The sequence below is a fragment of the Mya arenaria genome, chromosome 3 (assembly GCF_026914265.1).
Source record: "Mya arenaria isolate MELC-2E11 chromosome 3, ASM2691426v1".
NCBI classification, from domain to species: domain Eukaryota; kingdom Metazoa; phylum Mollusca; class Bivalvia; order Myida; family Myidae; genus Mya; species Mya arenaria.
Genome location: NC_069124.1, coordinates 50032100 through 50056940, shown reverse-complemented (window position 1 = coordinate 50056940; position 24841 = coordinate 50032100). Strand labels below are relative to the sequence as shown.

The 24841-nt window shown below is 34.8% G+C and overlaps 1 protein-coding gene across 2 annotated transcripts in view; it reads left to right on the top strand.

Annotated features, from left to right (window-relative positions):
- Window positions 1-3654: 3654 nt before the first annotated feature.
- The window catches only part of LOC128227437 (protocadherin-18-like), a 53776-nt gene continuing 32589 nt past the window's right edge, over window positions 3655-24841 (top strand). The window contains exons 1-2 of one of the 2 annotated variants that reach the window (XM_052937976.1): window positions 3655-3714; window positions 5882-5983. The gene's annotated coding sequence lies outside the window, so the exon portion shown is untranslated. Of the gene's footprint in view, window positions 3715-4620; window positions 4758-5881; window positions 5984-24841 lie in introns of those variants that run through there. The other variant, XM_052937975.1, reaches the window with a different exon arrangement.

The following is a 24841-nucleotide window of genomic DNA, read 5'->3' as shown; positions in this document are numbered from 1 at the left end:
TCGTGTCAGAAAGAGTCTTTAAAAACAAATGAGGCGTAAACGACGTTTGTTTGTTTCTCGTAACGTTTTACTCCTGTACCTCTGGTGCAGACTAAAGTTGACATCGGGGAATGACAATGGGTCACCAATGCCGAGCCCCCTTCAAAGCATTGTAGTCGTTGCGTTAGACCCAACCTCTATGGTTAAATCTTAACAAAGCACTTGTCACGTCTATTATGGATTTATCCCTCAAACCGTTGCAGATTTTTGCGGTCTGTCACACATTTCTTCAACGTTACTTCCGAAATCATAGCTGTAAAGAATACATGTTTTATGACACATTTATTGTTAAAAGTGAAATTGGATGATAATATAATAAATGGAACAGATTAAACAACATGGAAATATCTAATAATTATGTTTAATGAAAGTGTGCTTTCATAATAAGTGACATGTCAGATAGCTGGGGGGTTTTAAAAAAAACATTGTGGGAGTGAAAAAGCTAAAGTAAGTTCTTAATGCAGCTTCTTAATTTTAATTTACTCGGTTTCCGTGGGTGTCTATTTAAGTGGCGATTTCTTGCAATTATTTTTTTGAAAGCCGTTTATTGCAAACCAGATGCAGAGTTTTCTGTAAAGTCTTTTACATCATGAAAGTATTAGTGTGATAAAATCTCACATTAATGTTATAATAAACCATTGCCATGCAAAGTTGCATGTGGCAACGTTATTAGTGCGGATTTTTGGACCATTTCATGATGGCTGTAGTAGAAAATTGAACAATATATTGCAATTATTGAGAGCGTAAAAAGTTTAAAATGATAAGAGCCAGGGTTGATTTACATCCCAACAAATTTATTGTATAATTCTGATTGTTTATTGCTGTACTTAATGTCAAGAACATTTTGTCTACGTTGTTTGGAAAGTTACATTATTACAAACTTAATGTATAATCACGAGCAGATTTAGACGGGGGCTCACCTGGCGAGCATTACCCTTTTAGATTTACTTCAAGTTATGTCAATATGTGAGAAAAATATGAAAATAATGTTATATTTCAGACTTAAATGGCTGAATTTCAATGCCAATGACCTCTAGTTTAAAATAATAGACGTGTTATACGGGATTCTTCCAATCCCTGTGAAGGATTTGCTATTTCAAAAATCATAAAAAAATCTGTCAACGTATAATTATTTGGACTACAATGACCTTAAGCCCTATAAGTGGGTGTACTTTCTTAGTTGCGCTCCCAAAATCTGCCTCCTCTATCGCAAAAAATCTGCCCCTGATATTGTTCCATATAAATAAAATTTATAGCAGACAACATAAAACTTATATCCCCGATAATGGCAGTATTTTGTAAATTGTTCTCTGCAAGAATGTTTAAATTTATTTATATTCCTATTTTCTTTACAAATGAACATAGCCTGAGTCTCATTGCCATGTTGTATTTCAATCATCGAACTGTTTATTTTGACTTCCGAAATTGGCTCCTGAAAATTAATTAAAAGTTGCAGAAAAAGACAAACATTTTATGTAAGTAATTTAAGATAAAAACAGATCGCGTAATAAGTTTTCAAGTGGTCTGTTCTGGAAACGTTCGGGGAATGCCGATTTATTTTTGTTCTAAAAAACGAATTGCATAAACACATTTTTTCTACTTGGAAGAAAGCGGAAAGTTACAAGTACGAATGAAGTTAGCCTCAGCTGTTCGCAATTGAGAGTTTTGAGTGATTATGCTATTAACTGCAATTTTTGTTATGAAAATATTTACCTAGCCTCTCAGTAGTTACTTTGATACATTGCAAAGGTTTGCGAAAGTTTTTTATCCATCCTGCTCTGTAAGTCATCAATTTTCAGGATTTATAATTTTTGCAGACGCATACTCGCAGGTTAGCGCGCTTAAGCGAGGACAGACATTTTAATAAAATGGTTTATTGTTGAAAGTTGGAGATGGGGGGTTGTGGATTTTGGGATGTAAAACAGCCTTATTGAATTAGCGAAGCTTTTAAGATATTCCATGAAAATAAAGTAAGCGTCTTAAACGTGTAAAAGTTACACCCTCCTTGTTAACTTTAACCCCCCGAGATCGTAATTATGGAACTTGCGGTATGAAAGCTGCCAGTTTCTCCGTACAGAAAATATGTTTTAGTATCCTACACATTAGTTTGTGAATAGCACTGGGCTAATAACAATTAAAACGGAAATGTGAATTTTATGTTTTTCTAAGTTATTGCCTTATCATACATAAATCTAAGCCAGAAAACACTGAGCATGTCACAAATGTTCTACGTTATGGAAATTAACATTCTCTCAGTTCTAAGGAAATATCTATAACTTATAAACTGGATTTGTGAAGAAACCATGCATTTCTTTTCTTTATAAATCTATTGTAAAACAAAAAAATAGTTCTTTTCATAAACATGACATTTTCATAACTACAATGGTATATGAAGGAGGCCATACAAGATAGCTAGTAATGTCCCTAAGAATATGAATTAGTGTTTATGCCCATGTCTCTGCAAATGGGAATGCGGGATGGATTCTGATTATATAATTAAGAAAGCCTCGACTAAAAAAGTCAGTAAATAGTCGCATTGATACTGGATAGTAGAGAGACATTTGCGCCAACACTGAGTAAGTTATAATTTATGTTTGCTTTACTGAGCAATTAATTCAACAGCCAGTCATTTGCCCAATTAAAGGTTGTCCGGTTTAAGTGCAGTGGTTACCGCACTCGCTTCTCACCAAGGTGTCTCAATTCCTGCCCATGTCCCATGTGATTTTGGTTGGTGGTCACCAAGCTCGAGGACAAGAGCATTTTCTCCACGTACTCTGGTTTCCCCCACAACACAAGACCACACTAGCGTTACATTGTGCCAATGAAGCATAATTAGTAAATATAACTTTTTTCACAATCATTGTTAAATAAATAAAGTTTATATTAAACTACAGGTTTAAAGGAAAAATAAGAAATGACTCTTTGTAACATAGAAATAATTTTATTGTCATGATTATTATCTTTGACTTTGACGTGCCTGCTTGTAACCTACCTCAAATCCCCCTGATATTAATAGAATATGTACGTTTATCTCATAACATGTCAAATTGAAAATTAAAATTTTATCTGCAAAATATGCACAATTGAAGGTTAAATACTAAAACACATAATTGATAGACATAAATCATGCTAGTTTTGAAATATTTCATTTCGAAAATATTTTCAATAAAGCCCTTTAGATGTATTACATTTCTTTTAATAATAAATTCCATTGTTGCATTTGAAAGTTGCCTCAGTACAAAGTATTGAAGTGCCAACGAAGATTTGCCAATTAGTCAGCCCCGCTGATAACTTCAAAATCCTGACGAAAATGCCTGTCTGAAAATGTCTTTATACATCACAGATAAGGACAACAGGTAACTGATGCTTACTGAATTACATGATATTAATTCTCTTTATTCTCTTAATTTAATTATTCGTACATACTAATGGACTGTGATAGAATGTAAGTTATGAATCCTATGAAAGTTCTCCTGCAATTTCACTTTGAATTAAGATTTCCATATTCAATAAGAAATTTTTATGCCTCACCTTAATACATAAAAAATAAAAAATCGAAAGGAGAACTTGCGAAATATTTTACATATTTTCATGTTGTAATTAAGCATATCAAAGGCATACACAGAGATGATATAATTCTGTTTCTCGGTGTGTTGTGGATATTGTTAAAGCAAGGTAGGTAACTGGTATTGAATTGAATCTATCTGCTATTCTTGTTCTGGGCAATAACGATACAAAACTGATCTCTTCTTTGCTGGATACTTCAAATAATTATAGATAAGAATAAATTATATAAGCAGAAAAATACATCTATTTCTTTTAAAATTTCATATAACAAAATATATGTCCTTATCATTTATATTGTAATATTTTGCTTCATCATAAATACTTATAATAAGGTTTAATATTAATTGTAAGATCGTTGCTTCAATGAAATTTATCTCGCATGAATATCAACGTCTTTATTTAAGTGACAAAATATTGATCAAATATTTTAATACTATTTCGTAAGTAATATTTTACATTTAAACGAATATCTCATCATAGTCTAACACCATTACGTCATTTTACTAATATTTGTTTACCAAACAAAAATTTCAAGTTAAATATCCCACAAAGCCTTTTTCCACCCTGATTGTTTGAAGGTCCCGGGTGCACATCCTGTCCCCTTTTTAAAATGTTGACCTTTGCCCACACTACATATACAAACAAAATCTGTGCAATTGTCTAGACCCGTAATTACATTACAAAATGCTCCTTAAATATTTGTAAGGGCTGTATTACTTTCTATACAAACACTCTGTCATCTTCGGACCCTTAACTTTCAACAGCTAGCAGGATAGCTTCTGTTTCAATATCATTAGGTACTTCATCAGCCATTTTCACCCTTGGAAATCAGTTTTTATTGTCTTGCGGGGATATTTACGCATTGGTAAATACTGTAATTCCCAGGCTTATTAAAGACTTACAAAAATTGTGTCGGCTTTATATATATTGCCAGTAAAGTCACCTTAATATCTTCTGTTCCATACGCTGCAATTACTTCTTGGATTTATTTCTAGTGTAACAGTTTCTGTTTTTTTTTGTTGGATTTAGCGGCATTTTAATTCACAGGCAGCTAGGTTGTAATACAAAACAGAAGAAGACAGTTGTTAAGAAACATACAATTATGAAAAGTGATATTGTAGAAATTAAATTTGTGTGTATTTGAACTAAAAGTGAGTGCTTTGTTGATTATACATGTAAATAAGTATTGAATGTTAGAGGGGTTACAAGACTTAGTGAGATAGATGCACAAAAAAAAAATCAAATTTTAAAGCATTGTTTAATATCATGTTAAACTCATTTGAGTTTAATGATCACATAAAAAAGCATATGACTAAAAATGTGTTCAGATAAAAAAAAATATTAGCGATATTTTGACATTTTTTTAAATGGGGAATTTGTGGCCAATTGTAGTTATTCATTGAAAACCCCATTCATGAAGGTTAATATTTTTTGCATTTATCAAGTGGAAACCTTTGTTGGGCCCCTCTTAAATACAATAGTCTGTTAAAGGGGCTATACACCATATGATGAAATAGCGAAAACAATTTGTCAAAACTGACATAAATTACTTGGTATTGATGTGTACAATGCATTGAAACTAACTAACTGAAGTACCACATAGTTTACAATTAATTTAACTTTCGCAGTTTTTCGTATTTTTCAATTAAAAAAGATTACTAGGTATGTCCACCTAGTAGAATTCATTCTGTGTGCGTGATTGGTTAGTCGATGTTATTATGTGATATTACCAAGTTAGGTATATAGCTTAAATATTCCAACGGTTTAGGGTAAGCCTACATAGCACAGTGGATACAACACTGAACTGCAATTTTGGCGACACCGGTTCGAACCCGATCTCCGACTCGATTTTTGTTTACATTTTTTTTTTTACAATTATGATATCAAAAAGGTAAACATTTTATTAAATAATTGTCCTGAGATTCGTTGGAGAAAAAAACTTTTTTTGTGCCAATCTGGTGTATATAGTCCCTTTAAAAGTGATTGTCACTATCAGTGTTCCCTATGGAACATTAAACATCCAGGAAGCATGCATAAAATAGCTATAGCATTCCAAATAAATCATCAGGAAGATTAAATATTCATTTATGCTATTTTATGTGATACTGATGGCTCAAAAACAATGCTGTTACTTTTTATATGAATTAATTTATATGTAAATCAATTTTGTGTTCAAAAGTTCTAATTTATTTCGTGATATGGCCACTTTAAGAACATGGCTTGTTTACTAGGGTGACTGCAAAATCTTATCTTAAATTATATTATGTTATTCCAGATTGCAGGCCTAGCAGACATTGGTTGTTGCAGGCATATGTTCTATGCAGGGCGTCACTGAATAAAGACGGAGAGATCGCAGACATACGAGCAATTATTCCAAGTACGAATCTCTTCATAATCATATGTTTTGATACAAGCCACAATTGCTGTCAAATTCAAGAGAGATATATAAGATAGAAATATGATTTTTCGAGGACCAAAAGCTATCTTGGCAGTTTAATTGTGTACTTGAGGCATTTGCTGGGATGGGCGGTTGTTAAGAAACACGTCACTGTCAGGAATGTTTTTGCTTTTATGGATGCATAATTACAAAATTGCATGTTGTATCAGACATGTACCAGTAAAGTCAAATTTAAAACTCTGATGTACAGTTTATTTTACCATCATGGTAGTAAATATCTGCTCATTTATTGTAATTTTCCTTTAAAATAACCTGATTAAAAAGTTTCTCGAATATAGCTTCATTATTAATGGGTCTTCTCTTGAAAACAGTTTGCTCGTTGATTTTAATCTTCTTATGAAATTAACTTACGAAAAGGTATCACAAGCTTAAATCATTAATCTAATGGATATGATATCAAATTGAAAATATTCTTGGTAACCGCGACAAATTTGAAAGAAAACCTCAATCTATGTACAAGAAATATAAACGCTCATAAAGTAGAGTACATTGTTCCACTAATGTTAATTTGTCTTTCAAGAGTTTCTTTTTCTGACATTTCCTACATGTTATAATGTCAAAAGCACTCATTATTATGATCATTACAGATAAATAACACTTAAGATGGACTCAGAAAATGCTTAGCAGTCATTTCTTGTGTCTCCACTTTGTGATTACTGTAATATCGCTGTCATAAACCGGAGCTCCACCCCCTTCATTTGTTTTTGAGTTTGATGCCAAGTTTTTGCCTCTTAGGTGATGATTTCATTGCTATGGTTGGTCCTCTTGTCCTTGGTACAGGTTCTCATTAGTTTCTGGGTTGATTTCTGATGGAAAATAGTAACAGTCAAGTACAACTTCATTCCAAAGGTAAATCTCTGCAATTCCTACCATTAATTAACCTGCAGCAATGTATATATGTCACAAATAACATTGTCCCCACCTACAGTTTCAATTTCATAAGATAATAACATGTGTACCGATAATTATATACGATACTTTCACATGTTTACTCATCTGCATGCTGTATGCTGTTGCGATGAATACATGTATTGCCAATGCATTAAAGGTTGTTGCTGCTGCTGTTGCTGCTGCTGCTGTCAACAGTCCATAAACATGACATTATTCTTAAAATATATTCAACAGAATAAGAATGGATAAGCAAAAAAACATTTGTTAAGCAATGTGCCACAATAAACCATGTTGCAAATATTTCTGCAGATGCTTGCATTCCATTACTGTATATCATCCATTTTCTGTTGAACAATTGTCATCATAATTTACTTTCCTCTCTAAAAACCTAGTTCCCTCTTTGACAGTGTTCCCATCATACAGACAGATCCTGTCAGAGGAATATATGATGGCCAGACTTTTTGACCAAATAAAATGTTTGTTCCTAGAAAATTACATTAGCTTGCATCTCTAGTGGGGTTTTGTGATGTATGATAGCGACTCCCACACCTTCCATTTTCTCTTGTTTTGGAGGCAGTCAACAGTTGCCTTTGTTTTTTAGGCTTCTCAAGAATGCATAGTTCTTACTGGATATGAGGCACCATTCAAAACTGCAATTGATATTTGAAAGTTTGACCAGGCTGTTGTTTAAGAAAAATATTGAAAACTTACGCATTTCATTTATGTGGTGGCTGACCCAAAGGCATAGCTACAGGAATTATTAAATTAAGGATAACAATCCAGTACAGTTGAAACCTGTTTACTCGAAATTGCTTGGCTCAAATTCCTTGTTGGTTCGAAATTGATGTTAAGGACTGATTTTAGTTTACTCTATGCAAGCATTCCTGATTGGCTCATTTGCTAAGTTCGAAGTATTTTTTGCCAGTCCTTAGTATAACGAGCAAACAGGTTTCGACTGTATTCTATTTTTACAGAATCTTTCAAAAACTTTGATCCTTACTATTTTGAATTTAACCCTTCTTAACTATTGACTGCTACCTTTACTTAATTTCAAGTTGGTAGAGGAAGATTGCAGGTCTGTAATTCACTATAAGTCTTGTCTGTCAGTTTTTGGCATTATTAAGCCTAGGACCAGATTTGTACAACTTTCTTTTTCTCTTGATGAATTATTAGTTTTATTAGACATGGCCTGGAGGCCGCATCTGTAGGGATACATGTTTGCAATTGTCAATGGAGGAGTGTATACGGATAAATTTTAGTTATAAAAAAAGAAGAAGATTTGTTAATGATATCAACCCTTATTCAACTTTACTTAAAATTTGTCGTCAATAATAGTTTTGATGCGTGTAAAACTTCCAAAATGTCATATAAAACGAATAAGCCTAATGTTTAAAACAGGAAATTAAAAAAAGTTATTCTCTGTGTTTTTGTATTGACTGGTCGCCGGTCATACGAGTTCGTTATTTTAGAAATTTACTTTCTGTGAAAACGATTTATATACACGCTGTGGTAGTAAATAAGCATGTGAGAATTTACGAGCATATTGTGAATAATAGTTTAAATTATGCATTTGATAACAAATATAAGTGCCTTAACACGACATTAATTGACTATTTTAAATTTAAGTGATATAAAATGGAAGTACGAAGCTTAATTCACACGATTTTACTAACATATATAAGTCGCAATAACGAAATTAACACAATTTAAATTTAACTGATATAAAATGAAAGTTCAAAGCGTAATTCACAAGATTTAAAACAAACATTAATGAATAAAAGTAGGCCGAAAAGGATCAGGTTGAAATGATATCTCAGCCGAATCGACCCGACACCAATAATTTTATAGGTGATAATGCAAGGTACCAGTCTAAATAATTTACGCATTCCGGAGATGACCGAGTAACTATGATCTAGAAAGTTGATTAAACCGTCATAGTTCGGCTATGTCCGTGTTTATTCGGAATGTTAACAATTGTATATAAATGTCACATGACTTTATTGAGCCAATTGGCAGAATGTTTCATGAACATCAATAGATATATATTAATATTCAATAAAACCGATTCAGCCGCGTCTTTGATGCCTAGCATCAACATTCGTCTTGTTTCAGTCTTACTTTGCAGGTTTTCACTCTTACAGGATGGCCCTGTAAGTGGCTGTCAGATTTTTCATCCCCAAGACTTTTCAACCCCTTTGTCATTTGTGAAAAAAAGTCTTTTCAAACCCTTATGTCATTTCAACCCCTAAAATTTAAATATTTCAATAAGGGGTTGAAATGTATTCAAAATAAGGGTTGAAAAGTCCAAACAGGTATACAGGGGTTGAAAAGTGTTTAAAATAGGGGTTGAAAAGTCTAAGGGTTCAAAAGTCTTCGTTTTGAAAACCATGTTGAAAAGTCTTGGGGTTGAAAAGTCCTGCTCTCCTGCAAGGTAGTGAAGGAAGATGTACCATTTTGGTCTAAATTGCTTGTCTGTCAGCTGCTTTTGGCATCATGGGATGCATGATTGGATTTCATCTGTAGGACTTTGTTTTTTTGTTGAAATTGCTATACCTCCTCTTTTGCATGTGAAGTAGTAGAGATCGCATGGTTGTTTACACTTTTAGCATTTGGCTCTGTTTTCATATGCTGCTATTTGGTTATACTTACGGGTGCAATTTTTATGGGGTATGCTATTCTGCTTGTTACTACTTGCTGTTGACTTCAGAAAATGGAGGTAATATAAATCTCTCATAATGTAATTGAAGAATTGCATCTACATTGTATCTAATACAGTAGGGGTTTAGAAACATGCATTTTTTGTCTATGTTGTAAACTTGGTATTACGAACCAGATTACCCGATTACCATTTTGCAGATTGACTTTCAATATAGAAAATGTAATTAAGAAGGGAACACATAATCTTAAAGGCAAATTATCTTAGACTTTGTCTAGCCTAATGTTAAATGATGCTTTGACTGTTGCAGACATTTTTCGGTCTAGTGAAGTTCATGTCTGAGTAATAATATATTTCACCTTAAAGGACAGATAAAAAGCTTAGCAGACAACAGTTCTACTTAATTATAAGTGTGAAGCTTGACAGCAGAGAAGTGGTTTTGGCATTGATGAGGTGTCTGCCTTAATGTATAATTTGTTATTTCTAACTAAGTTTTCTTAGCTTGTCAATATTTCAAAGTATTTTAGCAAGTCAGGTATTTTGATAGCCTTTGTGTCGTCATCACCAGTGTTCAAAAACTTTGTCATATACTAAAGAACCTTCAAGATATTTGAATAAAACTTAGTACACTTGTTGTCAAAGATAATACATGTGCATATAATATTATGTATAGGAAGACCCATAACTCTGGCTTTAATATTTGATGAGTTTTGCCCCTTTTCTACTGAGAAAACAACAACATAAACATATCAGAAAAGTTTTAGCTCTGCATTACTCTTACTAATTCATACCTGCTGTTATTGTGTTATTGTTCTTTCAAGAAAAACAATGACATTTTGTCAAAGCCAAACTTCTTTATAGCTGTTTACTTGGAAACCCTCAAAGATTTCCCATGAAACCCTATAACACATTTTGTCAATGACGCCCATGTACTGTAAGCACACATAACTCTGGACAAACTCCAAAAATGAATGAATGTTGGCATTTAACTTGTTACGCTAATGTCCTGATATTTTTTAAGCCAGAAGCGGGACTTCCTGTATGTTTAATTTAATGATTGTAGTTGGAAATACAAAGAATATACTGTATTAATATTCAGCTCAGTCCATTTAGGGAATTTGCATGATGGTATAATGACCATTATGGACTGTCTTTACATGCTCCATGTCACTTGATTAGTGTCAGAACATTTTGAAGGCAGCATCGCCTGTGTAGAAGTTAAGGGTAATATATTCCCCTCGCGATTCTCGGTAAATTGATATACAATTCTAATCGTGGCATGGATAACGTAGCCTGCTCTTTGCAGACCCATTTCAGTCCTACAAATCAGGAATATATATACAAATAATTGAGTAGATATGGAAATTAAATGTATTATTTTGTCCCGAAGATGTTAGATAATTTACATTTACATAGCAAGACAGCATTATTTCACTGAAACCACTGCAGCAAAGAGATTACTCAGGTTCATGATTACTTTTGTTTGAAATTCTGGATAGTTTGACTCCCTGATAATAGGCTTGACTTTATTTGGACATGAAATGAGCTGGATTGGATGGCAATAATTCGCTAATAATTATTGGAGCAGCTTTGATGTTTGCCCGCATGGGAAATGGGACTATCTTCATTGTGGCAGATGATGGCTGATGGCCCGCTTGTGGAGATGATATTGGAGGACGCCTGTTATATGCCGTAAATGTCTATACGGATCCTTCCGGGGCAGCTACACTTTCCCCACAATGGCCATTACGCGTAGTGAACTAATCAGATTGCTGCTCACAGAATGCAATTAGTTCTATTGTGGACCATTTTATAAATGTTTATTGTTTTGGTTCTTTATAAACTACAATGAACAGTACAATCCAAACTTCTTTAGCAAAAAGTAAAGTGAAAATACCCTTGATTAAGTGACCTTTGTCTTTAAAATTATTTGTACAGTCTTTAACTGGAATCGATCAATAAAGACACATAAGTAGCTGCCTTTTATTGAATAATTTTATCAATAAAGACACATAAGTAAAGGCCTTGATTGATAACTTTGATCAATCAAGACACATGAGTCAAGGCCTTTTATTGATAACTTTGATAAAAAAAGACTCATTAGTCAAGGCCTTTTATTTATAACTTTGATCAATAAAGACACATTATTCAAGCCTTTTATTGATAACTTTGATTGAATTGATTAATTGACACATTAGTTAAGGCCTTTTTATTGATTACTTTGATATAAAAGACACATAAATAAAAGCCTTGATTGATAAGCTGGCTATTTTTTTCTTCACAATGACTAAGGATTTGCTTGATTACTTAGCTTTATTTCTTCAACTATTTGCTTAAATTTGTTCACACTGATAAGGGTTCGATTGATTACTTTGTTATATTTCTTTACATAAGAAAAGTGTATTAATTGATTGATTTACTTTACTTGCTTGCTAACTTTTGTCCAAAAAGGCCTTGATTGATTGATTGATTAATTTAACATAGGATTTTCAAAAAAAAATCAATGATGGTTCAACCATGATAATATGGCATGTGTGCACAAGACCCACGTTTGTAAATTAAAGGTCATGGATAAAGTTAAAGTTAAAGGTCAAATGTTCAAATGATCCTTGTCTGGGCTATACCTGACCATGTATTGTAGGATTTGCAACACTTGCCATGAAGGTTCACCATGATGAGGTAGCATGTTGAGCATAAGACCCAGGTCTGTATCTCAAAAAGGTCAAGGTCAGGGTTAGAGGTCAAAGGTTGAAAAATGATCCTTGTCCTGGCTGTATCTTAATTGACCATGCATCATAGGATTGTCAATACACTGACCATGTAGGTTCACCATGATGAGGTGGTGTGTTGTGTATTAGACCAAGGTCTGTACCTCAAAGATCAAGGTCGCATTTAGAGGGTAAACGGCACAATGAGTACTGTTGATAGGACTGAGCTATATCCAGGCTGTATCTTTACCATGCATTATAGGATTTTCAAAAAAAAATGCCATGGAGTTTCAACTCCATGTTTTTCTGTGTTGCAATTGCATGCAAGAGCATTATGTCTGTGTCAAAGGCTCTTTCAAATGGTTTTACATGTTCCAATTTGGAGTCTAGTCTATTTATTCCCATTGCTTAGTGAACTCTTTATCCAGTATTCATTTCATTGATAAAGACCTTGATGTTGTTTGCTTGGCTGAATTTCTGCACATTAATAAAGACCTTGACCTTCACAACTAAAAAATGCATAAAGGTCACAAATAATGAAATGACAAACATATGTGTGTGGTTATCTTGTTCTCAATATCAGTGTTTGTGGCAGGCCAAAAATAACTATAACCTGAACTTAGTTGCCTGCGCTGCACATTTGAAAGTAAATTTTCTTGAAATTTTATTGCATTTTATTTTCAGACCTCTTGGAAAATACTTGAAAGTTACTTAAATGTAGTCAGTTCAAATTAAGATGATAATCTGTTATATTCCCCTGTCTTTCTCATTATATATTGCTTGACAAGCATATTATGTAAGAAATTCCAGAATTTTTAAGTATGTGGGTAAAAGCACTATCATTTTCTGATAATTAGTCAAACCCATCCTGACAGGCTGGTAGAACAGGGACTAGCAATTAAGGTGTAATTTGGAGCTTTAGATGTTGGTTGACTGTTCAGTAAGTTAACTGTGAATTTATACATTCTTCTTGAACAGTTTAGATAGAGACATTTCAAGTTCTTAAAGAGTCTTACAAATGCAAGACATAATGGACGAGAAGTTGTGCAGTACTCCAGCTAGGCCTAAAAAGCAGGGGGGGAGAGAGAGCACCCTCCCCCCTGTTCCCCTGTTGGCTCTTTCCGCATCCTGCTGCCTTTTTACTATGCTCGCTGTGCCCTTTTGTTTGACAGAGCTCTCTTTGATGATTGTGAACTACAGTCGAACCTCCTTGGCTTGAGCTCCCAGGGTCAGACGAAGAGCCTTGAAAAATTTAAGCCAAGTGGGAATACTTATCTTCAGTATGATGAAATCGGTCCTAAATTACATCCAGTTCAAGCCAACAAGAAATTTGAGCCAAGCGAGTTCGAGCCAAAGTGATTTGACTGTATATTTTGTATTTATTTGACATAAATGTATTCAATTTCCAGATATAAGTATAAAAATAATATATATACATTATTTTTACAATTAAGTATAGATAACAGCTAAGGTATTCATAACAGACTATAATCATTGAAAGTAGTAACAACATATACACACCATGAATTTTAAACATTGACCCTTGCAAGTGTCCAATTATGGCTCTTTCAATGCCAGCAAAAGTGCCCATTCTGACCTACATGTAGCATCCTGCCCTTTTCAAATTCTGGCTGGAGCACTAGTTGTGCATGCATAATTATCACATTTTCAACACAAAAATGAAAAATTGACATGCAGTAATTTTCAGTAATTCTATCTCTTCTCCAGAAACATACTACTCATATCAGACTTTCTTCCTCTTTCTGTCTCACTGTATCTGAATGCATGTATTTTCTATCAACTTTCTATCAAGATGTATGTATTCTGTATCAATTTTCCATGATCAAATCTAGCTGGTATGTAGATTTTTACTTCTTGTGGATTACATTAACACATGCAGCATATGAGAAACTTGTAAAATTTTAGATTCCACAATTCTGAAGTAATTTTCAGCTTTAGATAAAACATGATTATCTTTTTGATAGTCAACAAAGTGTTTGTGGGACAATGCTGCAGCAATTGTGTGCCATTAAGATCTACTTTGGAGATTTCTTTGATAATCTTTAGGGATCATAACCATGGCCCATTACTGCTGACTGCACTTTTTGTGTATATTTATGTGTTTTGCAGAGAAAGTTTATCAAGAATAAGTAGGTTGTTCGCATCTGTATGACACTCTGGGACATTCCGAACTTCTCAGCCAATTTTCTATCGCAAAAAAAACCTAGGATGTATATGGATGATTTAGAATGTCAAATTTCTTTACATTTAACTATGCTGCATGAAGATCGCATAGTAATATCATTTTAGCGGTTGAACTTGATGACTTTTCTCTTGGAAATGTTTATCATTTATGCAATAATACACTTCACTGGCAATCAATTTAAACTTTAAGATTAACAAAATACACGTTAAAACACTACAATCAATTAATACTATTATATAAAATTTTACAAACTACTGCTTCTGATGTATCGGCATACATCCAAGGTTGTTTTCGAAAGAAAATGGCCATAGAGTTCAGAATTACTTTGCGACACACTGATACTGGAACTAGATGGAGTTAGTATTGTAAGCCAAACAAACTTGGTAGAAGATACTGATGGATGGGTCATGGGTGGTAGGGGTACTGTGATATTTGAGGATAGGATGAGGAAGTAGGTTGTGTCATTATTAGGGGTAAGGGAGGGTACCCTGGGTGTGGGTTTGTTTTGTCTGCGTCTCCTTCCTGTGTGTCATTGTGAATTTTGTATCGAAAGGTTAAACTCTGATGAAGTTATGATTCAGGAAACCTTTTCATGCCTTTATAAATAAGTATTTCCCAGAAATAGACATTAGTTAATTTCTTAGAATTTGATTTGTAAACATATTACTTTGGTCATTTTGATTATTTCATGAATGCGCAAATGAGAATTCAGGCACAAGGCTGCCAGACAGAATGTATGTTTATGAGGTTTTAAAGAATGAACCAAGAAATACCAGTCAGTCTGCTTGTAGGGATCTGACAGATTTATCCCAACTGGTCAGAAATATGGCCAGTGGTCGAGGGATTTATGGCCAGTTCCTGCGGTCACATGTCACTAACGCCTGGGAGAGCCTGGGAGATACTTCCAGGCCCTTGATGGTGACCCATCACAAGGAGATTGGCCTGACACCGTAAATTGTCTGGAAATCTCAGCATTGAAGCATTGAAATTGCTTCCGTTGTTCATTTGAAATTTGAAGAATGTATTACTTCATACCCTGCCAAAAAGTGCAGGATGGTAGAGCTGGAATTGCAGCTTTTGCCAAACTCCTTGTTTGGTGTGTTATCAGTTATAAATTTCTTGCCATCAACAGTTTGAAAACTAGGAGAAAAGATACTATAAATAGCATCATTCAGGCAAGTTCTTTATATCGCTCTTTGTATTGTTTTCTTGCCTGGCTCAAGGTTGACATTTCTCAATTAAAAATTGTGTACTTGCTTTTATAATTTGTAATTCAAGTGGACCATGACAAGATAACAGGTAACTTATGGCCCTGTTACCTGCCCTTTATCTTAGGGGCTTATCAGTAAACTGCTTGCTGTGCTTGATTTAGCAGACCAGAGTAAACCCTCAAAGTTGGTGACCCTCGGAGGCCTGCTTGATTTACCAGGCATGCTGGTAGATACCAGGGGTCAGAAGGTCCTTGAGGGTAATTTGACAGACAACATATTTAAATGGTTTCCTAGTACTTTGGATGCTTGGATAAAGGCATGCTTATCTTATTATTGCAGAAAAAACATGGTAGGACTGTCATATACTGCTGAGAGGGAGACTGGTTTATTGGTCATGGTGTTCGTCTATCATGCACACAAGAGGTCATTGATTTGAGCCCCATTGACTGACTGAAATATATCTCTGAGAGGGCAATTTGAAACTGGTCTATTGGTTTGGTGTTCGCCTTTCACGCAAGAGATCATGCAGGTGCATAGCTGACTATACGCAAATATGCAGTTGCTCAGTGAAGTTTTGACAAGTCAAAGTTTTTGTCTTACCTGAAACCCCAAATTTTAAACCACCTCCCACACCTCCCCCCAATGCATCAATCTGCGTAATCCCAAATTGGTCCTAGCTACGTGCCTGTCATGGATTTGAGCCCCATCGACTGACTGTAATACACCTCTGGGAGGGCAATTGGAGACTGGTTTATTGGTTTTGGTGTCTGCCTTTCACCCAAGAGGTCATGGGTTTGAGCCCAACAAACTGCCTGTAATATACATCTGAGAGAGTGCCATAGAGATGGTTCATTTGTCTGCTATTCACGAAAAAAAGTTGTGGGTTTGACCCCCTACAGGCGCACAACCTCTTGTCATCTCATATAGACAACACTTTAACTTAATTCTGCCTTGAAAAAGAATTGGAGAGTGATTCAAATCAGCTTATATCTGTCTCGGAGCTTTATTTAATTAAAGTAAATCTAAAAGAATGCCCTATAAGTATAATGCCCTTTGTTGAATGATTTTTCATTGTCTTTTTAAGTAAAAGATTTATCTTGGATAATGTTCTTTTTCTTTTGGAGATGAGCACTCTTAAATGGCAATTGGATTATGTTAGCTTCATTGGGCTTTCAATCCCTGTAATTTTACCATCCAAGTAGAAAACTTTGGATTAGAATTGCTTTACTTGACAACTTAAATCCATCTATTACATTACAAGACATTTACGGGAATGAATCCAACCCAGATAATATATTAGATTTGAAACACCATGAGCTAATGCGTCTTTGAGGTAAATACTTTGCTTAAGGAATAAAATGCAGACATACTTATTACTCATGAATTATTAGATGGATTTTCAAGGCAGATGCCCTCTAGATGATGGTGTCTGGACATATTCTTGGGGGAAGTCATTCTTTCTAAGTTGAAACAAATTGCGATTATAATTCTGGTGATTTGATCTCATTAGCTGCATCGGATTGCCAAAATAAATATAATGATATATTGCATCTTTTTTGCAACAAGCACTATTCAGCAGTTCTCATACACACCAAAAGTGCAACTGGTAAGCATCAGAGTATCGTTTCCAGACTTTCCAAGTACTATTAAAGTATCATTATCCATCCAGAATTTCAATTTGACTTTGATCAGGAATAAACATGAGCCTAATTGTTTAGAATTTTAATAAAGTTCATAACATGAATAACAACTTCGTAGTTAACTTTTAAAAATGAAATATTTTATGACAAGCTCGTATTTTTAAATAAGAACACATACAGCTAAAACAGGTGTCATGGACTGTCATGAATTCTATTTGTATTACATTACGCGCGAACCTTGAGTAACGTGACATTGCGGCGTTAGGACTTAACGTCGACCTCACTTCCATTGTGTTTTATATATGATAGTTGAGTAAAAGGATCGAACCTGACATGACGTGTTATTTATTTACTCCGTCTTACAAAGACATTTTGGTGCAGTGACGAAGCAAACATGCAACTAACAAAGCTAACTTCAATGCGAGAGGGACAAAGGAAAGTTGTCGAAAAACTACTGGTACTTTTGAAGTTTGAGGAGGAATTACCTAATTTCGGGTGCATCAAGCTGCTGGAAATTCTAGCAGAGAAGAAGGAAACCATCAAAGCTTTAAGTGTAAAAATCGTAGGTCATGCAGATATGCTGACTTGGAGACAGAGCTTGTTGACAGTGAGGAATATTCTATCGACCTAAAATTGAAAATGCTGAGACTCCTTAGACTAACACAACATGCATCCAAGAACACAGACTTTTTCGAAGAGTGACAAAAACAAGAATCGCAATGCAGAGGCATTACAGGTTAACGAACTGTCAGCACCATCGGAAGTGATGCCACAGCTTTATCACAAATTGCCTCACCTTTCGCAGCCGAATTTTAGTGGTGACATAAACGAATGGCAATCTTTCTGGGACTGCTACGAGTCATCAGTGCATTCAAATCACGCCCTGTCTGATGTTAAAAAATTCAACTATCTGTGATCATTGTTAAATGGAAGCGCTGCCTCAAGAATTGCTGGTTTCCCATTAACAAATGCAAATCACGCAAAGGCCGTCGATCTACTGAAAGAACGTTTTGGTCAGACGCATAAGATCATCAGCACGTATATGCAGTCCTTGCTTGAACTGCCAAGCCCGGAGAATACTCCGCACAGCATACAGACTTCCATAATAAAATGGAAACATACATCAGAGGCCTCAGTCCTTAGGCCACTCTCAAGAATCATATGGCGACTTGTTGGTTCCCATCATCAGAAACAAACTTCCGAATGAGCTGAGACTTAATATGGCCCGTGACCATGGCCCCCGACCGTGGATGCTACGGGAAGTGAGATAAGCCATTGGAACAGAGATCAACATGTAACAGGAAGGAGAAATCCCAGTGTTCCAGGAATATCACATCCCAACAGCATCCTTCCTTGCTGGAAATGACACCGAGGTCCTCATGGAAACTAGCAGTTGTAGAAGAGACCATTACTGGAAATGATGGTTTGGTTTGTGCAGTGCAGATTCGGACACAAAATGGACATCACACTATCTGCCCTATCTTAAAACTGTATCGTCTAGAAGTGCTGTGTGACACCGACAGTGCAAGAGACTAATATCATTCGCCGCCCCGGAGTGTCATGAATTGTATTTGTATAACATTACGCGCGAACTTAAGTAACATGACGTCGCGGCGTTAGGACTTAACGTCCACCTCACTTCCGTTGTGTTGTATATATGATAGTTGAGTAAAAGGATCGAACCTGACACAACGTGTTATTTATTTACTCCGTCTTACAAAGACATGAACCTAATGTTAGTAATACTGCTGATCACAAATGTGTGCTTTTAATTTCAGAGAAAGAAAGTTAACAACCATTACATTAACAACGTTGTTAACTTTAACAAATTCAAAACAATCAGACTTTTACTTATTTATTTTACAATGATTGTGAAAAAAGTTAGAATAACTTATACTGATTAAGTCACACTGGTTGGCACAATGTGTGTGAGGGTCCATGTATTCTTGTATTGTCAGGGAAATCAGAGAACCCGGGGAAAAACCACTTGTCCGGCCTCGGGACAACCAACAAAACTCACATGTGCCCAGGCCAGGACTCAAACCGGGGTTGCCTGAGTGAGAAGAGAGTATGCTTACCGAACAATCGGCTGTTTATTAACATTAAGAATAATTCTTTGATAAACTACTCAGCCAACTGTTGATACTCACATATTGTTGTTTACAGCATGTTCAAAAGTTGGGGACGTTACTAAATGTACTATATTATCGTTAATGGCAGAATTAAAATAGCTTAAAACAAAGAGATCAGTTTCTTGGAATTGTCTTAAGTTGGGAGTATTTAAATGTGGAAGGAATTTCCATGACAGATGTTTGTGGGTTATAATTCTGGGGACAATTATAGGACAAGTTGATAATGATTACAGACCGTCAGAAAGTATTTTGACCATACACAGGGGAAATGGTTATGTGAGGGAAATTAAATCCTGATTATGAAATTACTTGAAAGGTCAGAGTCAAATCCATTTGCTCACTTACACAGTCTTATTAATTGACAAATTGCATGAAATATTTATTCTGTGTGCAGCAGACAGAAGAGGAAGGGAATCCTGAAACATTAGACATACATTTAACATTGACTGGCTTTCCATCAGACTGTGGAACCTGATGGTATACTGCAGCCATTTGTATAAAACGTACATGAGTTGCCCTCAGGTTACCTTTTAGCCATTGTGTTCATTTAAATGAATTGATTGGTTAATAGTTTTGATTGGATAAATATTGACCAATCAAAATGCTTTTTGGCTAATTTTTACCAAACCAAAGAATTAAAGCTGCACTCTCATAAATTGACAGTTTCGGCCTTTTTATATTTTTTTGTCTCAGAATCACCTCAATTTAGCATCAGTGCCTTCAATTCAGTCATATAAGATACCGAATGATAGAACTGATCTCAATTGTTTGGTAATTTTTATTGCCGAAAATTTCATTTTTTCTTAACGTAACGGTTTAGCCATAAAACATCAATTTTCAAATGTTAATATGAAAACTGCGATCTGCTCTTTTGTAAGCAGTCTTATATCACTGATTTGCAGACATTTACACAAAAATTTGCAAGACAAAAAAAATAAAAAAGTTGTCAAAACAATCATTCTGTGAGCGTGCAGCTTTAACCACTTGCCCTTTGTTACATAAAATTGCTTTAATATATTGGACACAAAGTCAATATATAATCTACTTAGAAAATATTTTCCCTAAACACTAATGCTGCTGATTTATAATCATGTGCAATTATAGGCAATTTTCAGTCCTCAAAATGGACAAAACAGTTGTATTCGGGAGAGAAATCGATGATTAAACTTGCAGAAGCTTCCATGCAAATGTACGCATGCTCGTCTGCACAAGTCTATGCAATAATTTTGGCCTCCAAATGACAAGTTCATTGTCTTTATAATCAATTAGGAAAGTCAGAAGTGCCACAGTGACTGCTAATTATTCCATGATTATTTATAACTTCATTACAGCGGCCTTTACTATGTGCCGAAAGTGGACTCTGGTCAAGAGTATGGCATTTTGGCCAACACCTAGTGACCAATGACCATCTGCCTCTTGTGTCCCCAGAGGCAGGTCAGCCTGATGACATCCTTCCGGTGAACTGTCACTACGCTGTGGTACATGTACACTTGCTTTACTGAAGATGAGGATATGACTCTAAATAACCTAGGCCCTCCAAAGTCTTGCAGTGTCCGTCATAGTTTATTTCTTTAATTCAGTCGAAAAGTAAAATTTAAAACCATATCTTTTTATTCTTGTGATAGTTTATTTCCATACATGTTCACACAGAATTAATCATGTTTTTTGTTGAAAGATATTTCTGTTGTTCACCTGTCTGTCTGTTTTCATTGCACAAACTCAGGATGGGGCAAATTGTTCATGTTTTGCTTTTTGCAGAGTTATGGCCCCTGGACGTCTTCTTTGGGTCAGGTTCAGCAGATTCAGGCTTAAAGAATGACCACGTGATTAATGTAACACTTAACAATTCCTTTTATAAGACAATCCATTCTAGTTGTTAAATTATGTATAATTGGAGATGTGCTTTTGTTAATATCATTGATCTTTCCATTGATGATTTCTAATACAACAAATGAGTTTCCTGGGCTGGGGAACATGTGTGTCAGGTCTTATATGTAATTAGCCTATTGACAAAATAAATTTTCCATCCTTTAAGTTCTTGGCCATTATTCATCGGCATAATGCTTGTCCTGCATTCTCTGTCATTTTTTAACCATTCAACATTTTGTGCTAATTAGCAAATTACACCCTTTCTTGTTTTCTTAAATCTGATGATATTTTAAATTAGAGAAAATTACAAAATATTGAGGAAAAAGATTCTTGGCAAAATATTAATGTGAATCCATCGAATTATAATCAAGGGATGTTCGCAGATACAATTGCATTTATGCAGAGACGGAGGCATTTTACTTGCAGATTTCCTCAAGATTCATGAAGTAATTTTAGTAATATTAATCTAGTTTGTTAATTCACTGTTGTTAGGGTCACTTCTGCACGCTTCGCGAGACGTCTGACGGATTGGATGCAATCAGACAACAAGTTGGCTGTAAATCTTCGTTGAAATATCTAGCCCATATAAAAAATGGTTAAATAGAAAATCTTCGACAATTGTCCGACTGCCTTGCGTATTGTTTGGTGTTGATTGGATTGTGTTACTGGAGATTGAGTCACCTTTTTCATTCCAGTTTATTCCTTTCTCATATACTCATGGGCTTTGACCACTTTTATATTTTCTGTATTATAGTATAGGGTTCTGATTGTTCGCAATTTAGGTGTAACATTTAGGTTTAAGAGAAATAGGCCATAGTTGAAAAAAAAAGTTTGTGGTTTTCTTTCCCACAATTTTGAGAGTTGATAGGTAGTTATGGCTGTTATTGCTTTTTTTTTGTTTCCTGTAGTCGTTGCATCTTTTGGCTACTATATATAATGCCCATCTGTAGAAAAGAGACGGATGATTATTTTTGACACCACGGATGGCCAAAAAGTTTTTTGATTGAGCTGATTTTACTGAGTTTCTTGCCGGTAACCACAATGAAGCATTTTTTTTTTAATGGCCTTATACTCCCCCCCCCCCAAAAAAAAAATAAAATACATGCATCTAGCTTGCACTTGTTTGGCTTTCCCTGCATCATAATGGTTTGCAGTAATTATCATATATGTAACCCGTAATTGTAGAGGGATAATTCTACCTTTGTAGTTAAAAATGATTAGTTATTTAGATTTTATTCTCTGCGAGAAAAGTATGGCAGCCAAAGACTACCAACAATATACTCATGTTACTGTTTTCAGTGCTTTGTTACATAGAAGCGAGACATTGAAATATTAGAATCATCAATTTTCACTTTTTTACCGGTAATTGTCTGCTGTACAAAATCTTTTAATATGATAATTTCTTACCCTTATCCTTCATCATGGATATAATTCACACCCTGGTATTGCTTCTAGATCCTAAGCAGTCTCAAACAAATTGTTTACATAATCATGGTAATAAGGCCTTGGCGCAGACTATCAGTGTTCAAATGCATCCTTACGATATTTGAGCAGGCAAACTTTGCTGAGAATCATCATTCCGTCTTATGATGTCTGAAAAGAAAAGCGCTGAGAAATTTGTATCAGAGAGGCATAATTCCATTGGCTGGATAATCATACTGGCAGAGAGTATGCATTTTCCTCATATTGGTCTTTGTTGACAAAGCGATCATTGAAATACATTAACTGTATCTTCAGGATGCAGATATCGGTGTTAAGTATACTCCAAGCAATGAAAGACATTTATTAAGGGCATAATATTCCGTTTCCATGATTCTTTGACATAAAATGTTCGGCAAACAGTTTGAGTGCGGAATCCCATGAAAACACATTGCTTGGCATGTTTGCAATAATTAACGCGTTGATGGGATCTTCAATAGATTCCGGTGTGAGTGTTATAGTTTTAAGATGATAATAAATAAAAGCGGGGAAAGTGTTACTTTTTGCTTGATGACAATTGTTATTGTTGTATGTTTTTTGTTCGAGTGCTTTGTTTGCATTAACTGTCTCTTACAATAATTATAGTGATGTAAAGTGTCGAAGGAATTATCTCCCCTTGTCTGATAGGCCTGCTACACTTTTTGCATTGACGAACATAAGCACCTTGTTTTTTTTGTGTGTTTTTTTCGAGAAAAAAAGTCAAAGCATTGTCATTCCCTATTTGTTACCATAGTTACGGCAGCTGCAATGTGCAAAAACTTTAACCATGGGCCTTACTTAAACAGTAAACGGTGTTTAATACCGATATTAAAGATGAATCACATGTTTTTACAAGTAGTAAGGAATCTTCTTATGGAATCTGGGCAAGAGCAATATTCAAAAGGAAACTTAGATCAACCTCAAATATATAAAAAGAATTTGTGTATTATGATTGGACTGTACAATTCACTGGCCAATAGACTGAATGGAATCACTGAGGTATGACTGGGAAATGGATAAGAACTATATTAAATACCTCCCCAGTATTCATTATTGATCTTATTCTTATCCTTAGACATGCCTCAGTGATTCCATTCAGCTTATTGGTCAGCTAAATATACAGGCCAATAAAAACACTTAGTTTAATCTTCAATTTCAATTTAATCAAAGTTGTTTATTGAATATGGCCAGGGCGGATCTGCATTTTCCCATTTACTGCCTTTCTCTAATAGTGATATAATATACAGTTGCTTTGTCCAGTCTACTCCTACTTGTCAATAGACAAATGTAAGAAATGGTTTGATTTTGAAATTGGTTTATCCAAGGGATAATTCCAAGGGACCTCATGAAGTGTGACACAAATTATGCTCATGGACATTGTGCAACGAACTGTGAAAGTTTTGTATACACTGTTTGTATTAAATATTGAAAAACAAAACTCTTGAATGGAACTAGACACCAGTTGATACAATTACAAGAAAAAGAGAAAATTGTAAAAAAATAACATAGAATTGATATTGTTGTGCACAACGTATTGAATCATACTTACTGATTATCACATCGCTTACGACACATGCATCTTTCACTGTTTATGCACATTATTCGAATTCGAAATTTACTAGGGTTGTCTACCACGTAAATCCTAGTAAGTTTAAAAATAGAGTCAGTATATTTATCTGTACTCATAAAGTTAAACAGACATGATTTTAAAATGGGAAACTAATATGAGTTATTTAAAACAGGGATACACAGATGAGACAGCAACATGATTATTGCGTTTATTATGTTATGCATGTCAGGGATGAATTATCGGCCTCGTACTAGCTCGCATTGACAATTTTAGGCTTGTTTTGCCTATCTTCCGATATTTGGACCATCTGGTGTCTAGCCCCTTTAACATTAAATTTGTACAGTGTTTATAATTGCCCTGTCTACACGTGAGCAGTAAGTCCCATAACTTTTGCTAAAACTTATTCTGAATAACAGTATGCCCCTTGACCAACTGT